This window comes from Artibeus jamaicensis, unplaced genomic scaffold (genome assembly GCF_021234435.1).
Source record: "Artibeus jamaicensis isolate MK-2021 breed Jamaican fruit bat unplaced genomic scaffold, CSHL_Jam_final contig_60, whole genome shotgun sequence".
Classification (NCBI taxonomy): Eukaryota; Metazoa; Chordata; class Mammalia; order Chiroptera; family Phyllostomidae; genus Artibeus; species Artibeus jamaicensis.
The window spans coordinates 7460795-7469904 of NW_026521900.1; the positions used below are offsets into that span (position 1 = coordinate 7460795).

A 9110-nucleotide genomic window follows, 5' to 3' on the forward strand; every position below is an offset into this window, starting at 1 on the left:
ATTTTCAAAACCATTGGCTCGTACACTTTAGATGGGTTAATTGTTATGTGATTTATATCTGGATAAAGCTCTTTTAAAAATCAAACAATAAGGTTTTTAAAATTTTTTCTTGCTTTGTGTTTTGGCTCTTAGTAGTCTCACTCTCCTGCTGATGATTATACAATGGCTGTTATTTTAGGCCACATATCTTCTCTATAATTTTCCTGGATCACATATTTTGTATTCTAGGCACTTCTGGAACTTTGTTGTTAACTGGTCTCAAGGTTTGACTTCTCTTCTGAATCAAATGATTAAAAGGAAACTACTGTGCTTTTATAAATCCTCTTTATGCTTAGAAATTGAAATTGGTTTTTTACCAAATGTGATATCAGGGAAATGACATCATTTTTACAACTGAAAATTCAATGTTTCTGATATAAGCTGAGATAAAATTATAATATTATATGTGTTTTTAAACAAACCCACTAGAATGTACACTTCTATGAAGTTCTAATATCTTCTAAGTCGTCTTTTTTTGAAGGTTTGCAATAATGCCAAAATTGATGAAATCATTGCTTGAACATTTTTGAAATATTTTGTTAGGTTTGCCTACAAACTATAATATGTGATTTTTAAAATACCATGAAAGGCAATACATTTCTTTCCTTTAGTGGTGATTTAATTTTTGGAAATAGTCAAAAGCCACCCATGTTTGATAAGTAGGTCAAAAGACCAATCTGGAGAATATTTTTTAATGTCAAAAATGAAATATGATTCCAGGGCAATGAAACTTTTCTTTCCCAGGTTAATCAAATCAAATCTGAAATCACTTTAAAAATATGAGTTTCAAAAATATAATTTGAGTAGTGACAGTATTTTTGGAATGAGCCTCTGGCTTCTCACCAGATTCAATGTCAAGGACTTTACACAGATTATTCCCATAAATCCTTTCAATAGTTCTGCAGAGTAAACATTAGCCCCATTTTACTGATAAGGTCAAAGAAGCTAGAGAACATGCCCAAGTAAACCCCCCTGTGCTGAGGCTCAGATCTCCAACCTGCTGATTTTCCATGGGGCCAATTGGGTCATAAACACTCATGTTAGTTTTAAAAGTTAATCACTTTGCTTTATTTTCAGAGTGTTTTTACTTCCTAATTCTACCTGCTGTGTGAATGTCCAAGCTTAAAATTGGGCCAAGTCTTCCTCAAAGATCTGGGCCTTTTCTGTTCTCCAAGCTTCTTTTCTTCTCTCCTCACTTTGGATATAAAACTACATGTTAAGTTTAACCTGGCAAAACTTGAGTACAACACCTTTTTCTTATAACAATGCTGAGAACTTCTCATTTATCCTGTGTCAAAATTCAGAGTCAGTGGAATCCAAGTTAATGAGGATTTGCCACGTTTCCTCTTGGAGCTCCTTAGAAGGCCCCCATGCCATGCACCATCCAATGCTGTGCTTTTCAGCTCATGAAATCAGGGAGCAAGGCCAAAAAAAAGTATTTCGAGGATAATGTTAAAACCTGTAATAAAATTTAAACCATGGACATAGCTAGGAGAACTGTCTGTCCATGGAATGAGCATATTAGTGTAATGAATTAAGAGTTAGAAATTAATGAGGTCTATTAATTGAGTTGAATCCTATAATCTGGTAAAATTCTAATAGCATCTTCTTTTCATTGGTTTATGAAATGCCTGAACAAACACCACTAGAACCTTTGGAAAGCAGGTTTGACTTGAAAATAAGGCAATACTTGAAATCTTTTAGGAAGGCTGCACAGAGGGTAGCTTAACCACCACTTGGCTTTAGACCTATACATACAGCTTTACCTATGTGCCAAGTACTGTTCTAAGTTGACTCACTTCATCTTCATAGTTGTGCAGTAGGTATCATTATTACCATCCCCACTTTACAGGTGAAGAGATCAAGGCATAGGTATGTTAATGATTTGCCCAGGGTCACACAACCAATGAGTAGTGAAACCAAAATTTAATTGTGTTCTAAATCATTATACTACCCAGCCTCTCTTTATCTTATGCTGCCTCTTATATGATGTGGCTTGGCAAAGAGGACTGGGCTGGCAGCTAAGAATAGTCTCTTTTCCATGTACCAGAAAGATTTTGCCCAAAAGCCTATCTGGAAAAATAAAAATATAAATCTTCAAACACAGATGATTGCAATGATTTGCTTTCTAATGAGAAAAACAAATAAACCTTTTTCCTCCTTGCTGATTGGTTCCTTTTATGGTACATTGTTCCCATCTTGTCCTCCCTCCCTGTTTCTATATCACTTGCTGTGTAACTTTGTGGTTCCTTTCACTAGAGATGGAATCTATTTTTTTACTCCTTGAATTCAGCCTCAGCCAAGTGATTCATTTTGGCCAAAGGGATATTAATAAAAGTGATGCAAGCAGGGCCTTGAAATGGACTTGCACAGCTGGGCTGCTTCCCTTTCATTGGCCATAGCCATGTGAATTACATGCTCTGGGGATGGAGCAGACTTCTGAGCCAAGCGCAGCTGAGCCCAGCCTGAGATGTGCAAGTGAAAAAAGATAATTGTTTAAGCCACTGGATTTTGAATTGGTTTGCTTTACAGTAAGATTATACCAATAACTGATGAATAATCCACTCAATTTTTCTTTTTATTTTACCTATCAATTCCTGCCACCTATGAACACACAAAAAACATTTGCTTATACAGTATGTAATTACAGGAAAATACAGCCATCTTTCTCTAGTCCATTGTCTTTCTCCTTAATATACTTTATACTACCATACTTATTGGTTTTTTCCCCTCCTTAGCACTTCTTAAATGCTTCCACATGATCTACAACTTCCTCTGTGTTGGGATTGGTAACATTGTGATCCTGGGGCTACAAGTGATCACTGTTCCTCTTTACTCTTAAGCTCACTGTGATCTTGATGACTTTTTGTAAAACGCAAAAGATTTATTTGATCTAAAGGGAAACAAGTATCACAAATTCATTTTATCTTTTTAAAAAATTCAATATATTAGGAATATTTTTTATTGTTGATGGGCTCTTTAAGTTCCTTCCCCCACCCCAGGCTGGACATGGATCCAACTGGACCCCAGGTGTTCCTTAAGGACCTTTAACCCAGTGCTCAGGTGCAAGCAGGAACAGGTAGAGCAACATATGCCTCCTGGATTCCCAAGGACACAGCTGTCAGGAAGTTTCCAATCCCTCTAGGTCCCCCTGGGACCCAGCAACAGGCTTCATGTCAGCAGAAGCCACTCTGTAGAATACTCCTATCTCCTGCCTCCCAGGAGCTTTGAGGGTGAATATTGTTTGTTCTCTCTCCCTTGAACGTTTCACCTAGGTTTGCTTATGGAGTCCTTCCACCCATCTTTTCACAATCTTCCCCTTTTATAAGTGAGAAAAAAATAGCTTAGAGGTTAGGCCATTGGGTCACACAAGTCAGTCAATGCTGGGATTTGTATCTGATGCTTTTAGGAGTTCCAGTTAGTTGAGGGTGCGGAATGATCCACTTGTACCATTTCTACTCAACACTCATCTTGAGCCTGGGCCTGCTAAGTGTTTCAACTATCACTGTATGTAGTCCTCATAACTCCCAGTATTAATCCTACCCAGCTGGTGAGTAAACTGGGGGACAGAAATAGTTAATACTATTATATTACTCAGCTAGTAAACGTGAAAGCCATAACTCAAATTCTCATTTTCCAGCCATTTTGCAAAGGCAAAGCTCTCTCCACCTCTCACCCAACAAAACTTTAGGGTCAAGACTAAAAGTCTTTAATGAGAGCCTTGAACCAAGTAAGTAAAGTAGATGATGCTCCTGAAAGGGCCTATCTCCTGCACAGTCACAGTCCAGCTTTAGGATCCTTGCTCCAGGCAGGAAAGCCACACATCAGGGTCTTCATCTGAAAATTAAATCAGGGTCCCATAGAGGTTTTGACCCTGAGGCATCATGACAGCAGCTGATAAACTCCAGGTAGACTACCACCTGCAACAGCATCCCAAGTGTCCTTGTCCAGCACTAGCTGGAAGAAGGCTGAGGAAGCCACTGGTTCCAGGTTCTGGGCATCAGCTTGCACAAAGTGGAGGCAGGGTGGCCCAGTGTGCTGTTCATGTGAGCCACAACCACAAGGGAGAAGTCCTCCCCCAGCAATGTCCACAGGGTACAGGCACTTGTTGTAGAGGCCTGTACACAGGCTCAAGGCCCCATAGCCCACATCTTATACTGGCAGTGGACAGGGAGGCTGGGCCCCCCCAGCAGCAGGGGCAGTAGGAGCTCCTGGGTTTTCTCATATCCAAAGAACCAGTCGAAGGTGGGGACCCTGCTGACATGTCTGAGCGTGGAGCTCGTCCTAGAGGCAGCTACTGGCCAGGGAGCCTGTGGATGCGAGTGGAAGGCCTGTGTCATCAGGTTCCCAGTTCTACCAAACCACTGCAAGAACTGCGCAACATAACTGGGCAAAGTGTTGCGCCTCCCCGCAGCCATGATCTCCACATGCAGGTTTCTGTGCAGCTCAGCCATCTAGAGATGCCAGCAGTTTGGCCAGAGAACCCTCTGTGAAATGTCGCCTGCACTGCAGCAGAAGCCTACCATGGTGAAGAACAGCTTTTGCTGGTTGCAACCAGAAGTGGAAGAGGAGGTAATGCAACAGCTCTGGCTCCTGAAGGTGGCTTCACAGAGTCTCTTTGCCACTCCCCAAAAGCCTTGTTTGTTTAAAAAAAAATCCCAACAAATATATTCAGGAGGAACATACAGAGAGCAGTTTTCAAAAGCCAATAACTCGCTTACTCTTTTAGGTTATGAGGTGCTTCTAAGGGACCATGAGTGATTTCCAACTGGTCTGGCTTTAATCAATTGCCACCTATCCCTTTTCAGTAAATGTGCCCATGGCCATCATTCATATTTTGGTGGAAATTTAAGTCACTCTTCTAAAGGAAACTTATACTGAAGTCACTCATCCAAAAGTATATTCAATTTATATTGAAATAATTTCAATCACACTCAGAAAAGTTGTAAGAATATTACAGAGAAATCCCAAACTCTCTTCACCCACATCTGCATTTAACATTTTGCTACATCTTCTCTTTCCCTATTTTTCCTGAACCACTTGGGAGTAAATTGCAGCCCTCATGCCCCTTTTCCCCTAAATTCTTCAGTGTGCATTTCCTAAGGACAATGACATACTCTTACATAATCACAGCTAAAGTATTTAAATCAGAAAATGTAGTGTTGATGTGATGCTGTAATCTGATATACAATCTGTATTTGAATGTTGCCAGTTGTCCCAATGGTATCCTTTATGGCAGTGGTCCCCAAACTTTTTGGCACCAGGGATTGGTTTTGTGGAAGACAATTGTTCCATGGATGGGGGGTGGGGAGGGTTGTGGGTGATTCAAGCACATCACATTTATTGTACACTTTATTTCTATTATTATTACATTGTGATATATAATGAAATAATTATACAACTCACCATAATGCAGAATCAATGAGAGCCATGAGCTTGTTTTTGCAACTAGACAGTCTCATCTGGGGGTGATGGGAGATAGTGACACCCAAAGTGTGTTGCTTATGTCCAGTCTACTCTGTGATGTAGTTTTGGTTGCTGTCACTGCAGAAAACCCTGCTTCACAAAGATAAGATGTTGAAATAGAAGCAGGTCTATCTGTACTTTTGTGCCAATCTCAGATATTCACCTTGACTTTAATCCAGAACATACGGGGATTTGAAGTTGTCTCAAACATACTTTTAAGGGCACTGTCATTTGTGATATCAAGCAGTTGATCCTCTTCTAGCACAGACAAAATCGATTCACCTGTCTTAGTCACAAATGGGTCAAAGATCAATTCTTTCCCAGTTCAGTGCTCTTTTGTGGTCTTCTGTGGGAAGTACTGTTCAGACTCTTAAAAGTTGAGATAGATGATCATGCACCAGCTGGAAGAAAGAAGGCCCTGGATCAGTTTCTTTCAAAAGCAATGCTAATTTTTGAAACATGTGAAAAATCCCAACATTCACTCATTATCTCCATAATTCCAATTTGGCTTTGAATACAGCCACTTTATCTCCCAACCTGAACACACTTGTTGTTTGCCCCAAAGTGACAGTTTGAGTTCACTGAGCAGGTTGAATATATCACACAAGTAAGTGTTTTGCAGCCCATTCTTTGCCACTGAAATGTGCTGCCAGTGGTTACTGTTTTTCTAAAAGAAATCTCTGGAGCATCTCTTGTGACTCAAAAACTCTCGCCAGTGATCTACACTTAGAAAGCCATCTCATTCCCTGGCTGGTGCGGCTCAGTGGATTGACTGCTGGCCTGCAAACCAAAGGGTTGTCAGTTTGATTCCCAGTCAGGGTACATGCCTGGGTTTTGGGCCAGGTCCCCAGTAAGGGGAGTACAAGAGGCAACCAAACATTGGTGTTTCTCTCCCTCTTTCTCCCTCCCTTCCCCTCTCTTTAAAAATAAATTAATTAAAGAAAAACTGCTTTAAAAAAAGAAGCCATTATACTGCTGTGTATAAGAGAAGATGCATGTGCTCTGTGCCCATTGCCTCAGAGAGCTATGCAAATAGACATGAGTTAAGGGCATGTACTTCAATGTGGGTGATAATTTTAATTACATAACATTACCTGCAAAATGATAAATTCAGGTGACATTTTTCAGCTAGCCAGTATTTCTCTATGGATTACACATTGCATAGACTCACATTCAGAACTGACCTCTTTTACCCAAGAAGTGAAACCAGAAAGCTGTTCAGTCATGGCAGCTGCTCTATCCATGCATATACTGACACAAAATGACCAATTCAGTTTTCCTGATATGTAATCATTCCAAGACTTGAATAGTTCTGCAGCTGTGGTGTTGGTTGGCAACAAAAGTGCACATCACATATCCTCATGTACAACCTCCTGAAAAATATATTGCACAAACACCATCATTGTTGCCTTGTTGTCAACATCAGTAGACTCATCAACCTGTACTGTGTACTATGGTGACTCATTTGTCCTCTCTAACAGTTGTGCCTCGATATCCTCTGCTAATTCATCAATTCATCTAGTTATGGTTCTAGCCAGAAGAGGAACACATGCCACCTTTTGAACTGCAGCCTCTCCTAAAAGTTCACAACAAATGTCCTTAGCAGCAGGCAGGGTCAACTCCTCACCAATGGTAAAGGGCTTCTCAGCTTTAGCAATGTGGTTAGCCACTAAGAATGATGTTCTCAGTGCAGACACATTTGATAAAGTGGTGGCCTTCAATAATTGCTTCTGTTCTTCATGTTCACATTTTTCTCTTTTGAAAAACTCCAAAGGCTTGCCTTTTAATGTGGGGTGCTTGGTCTCCATATGGCAAAGCAGTTTTGAAGATTCATGTCTTGTTTGGATAGCTGGTTGCCACATATTATAAAAAGTGGGTTTGGAGACTGTGAATCACCTGTTGCAATGAACCTGTAATTTAAGTAGGACTCTTTATTTACTTTTAAATACAGCTTTCGTTTGTTGGCAGTCTCAGAGTCTTCTGATGTCTCATCATTGGGTCTTTCCACCTTTTCAGAGAAGTTTTCCAGTGACATTTGTTTTGTACTCATTTCGGGAAGGGGTTGCTCGTGGGCTTACCAAAACTGTGACTGAAGACAGGGATTTCTGGCCAAGATGGAGGTATAGGTGGAAATACGGAACCTCCTGGCACAACCAAATTTAAAGATAACAAAGATTTAGAAACAAAAACACAACCAAAACAGACAGAAAATTGAACTATACTGAAGTCCAACAACAATGAACCATTCATCCAGACCAGTAAGAGGAGTGGAGTCAGTGGCCGGTGGAGAGGGGTCCCAGCAGGAAAAGGCGGTAGTTGGCGACCCCGGACAGACATGGAGTGAAAACCCAGTAAGGCTCACAAGGCGGCTGGCTGACCACAGAAACACAAAACACGGCAGTGAGACAGACCACACAACCCAGGGCCCCAGTGATGGGAAATAAAGCCTAAAAGCACCACTTGGAAAAACTTTGGGGGGTTTAGGTGCCAGAAGAAGCTCCCGGCCTCACAGGAGAGTTTACTGGAGAGACCCACAGGTTCCTAGAATGTACATAAGCCTACACACCCAGGAACCAGCACCAGAAGGGCCCAGGTTGTTTGTAGGAAGTGGCAGAGGGGACTAAAATCCAAGATAGAGATGAACCAGTGCCATTGCTCCCTTTCTGACCCTGCCCCCACTTGCAGCATCACAACCCAGAGACTTGGGTTGCCCCACCCTGGTGAACAACTAGGCTCCGCCCCTCATACATAACAGGCACTAACAGACCAAAACATGATGGCTCAGGCAGAAGAACAGCTCAAAGTCCCAGAACCAATACTTCTAAGTGACGAACAGATAGCCAATTTATCAGATGCGTAGTTCAAAACACTGGTGATCAGGATGCTCACAGAGCTGGTTGATTTTAGTCACAAATTAAATTTAAAAAATGAAGGCTACACTAAGTGAAATGAAGAAGAATGCACAGGGAACTAATAGTGATGGAAAGGAAACTGGGACTGAAATCAATGGAGTGGACCAAAAGGAAGAAAGAAACATTCGACCAAATTAGAATGAAGAAACAAGAATTCAAAAAACTGAGGAGAGGCTTAGGAACCTCTAGGACATCTTTAAAGGTTCCAACATCCTAATCATAGGGGTGCCAGAAGGAGAAGAAGAGGAGCAACAAACTGAAAACTTAGTTGAACAAATAATGAAGGAGAAGTTCCCCAATCTGTCAAAGGAAATAGACTTCCAGGAAGTCCAGGAAACTCAGAGTCCCAAAGAAGTGGGACACAAGGAGGAACACACCAAGGAACATCGTAATTACATTAGCCAAGATTAAAATGAAGGAGAGAATCCCAGAAGCAGCAAGAGATAAGGGGACAGTCACCTACAAAGGACTTCCCATCAGACTGTCAGCTGATTTCTCAAAAGAGACCTTATAGACAAGAAGGGGCTGGAAAGAAGTATTCCAAGTCATGAAATCCAAAGACCTACAACCAAGATTGCTCTATCCAGCAAAGCTTTCATTTAGAATGGAAGGGCAGATAAAGTGCTTCTCAGATAAGATCAAATTCAAGGAGTTCATCATCACCAAGCCCTTATTATATGAAATGTTAAAGGG

At 41.1% G+C, this 9110-nt stretch overlaps 1 pseudogene; it reads right to left on the reverse strand.

Annotated features, from left to right (window-relative positions):
- Window positions 1–3748: 3748 nt before the first annotated feature.
- LOC119065934 (citrate synthase-lysine N-methyltransferase CSKMT, mitochondrial-like) lies at window positions 3749–7313 on the reverse strand (annotated as a pseudogene).
- Between the last annotated feature and the right edge of the window lie 1797 nt (window positions 7314–9110).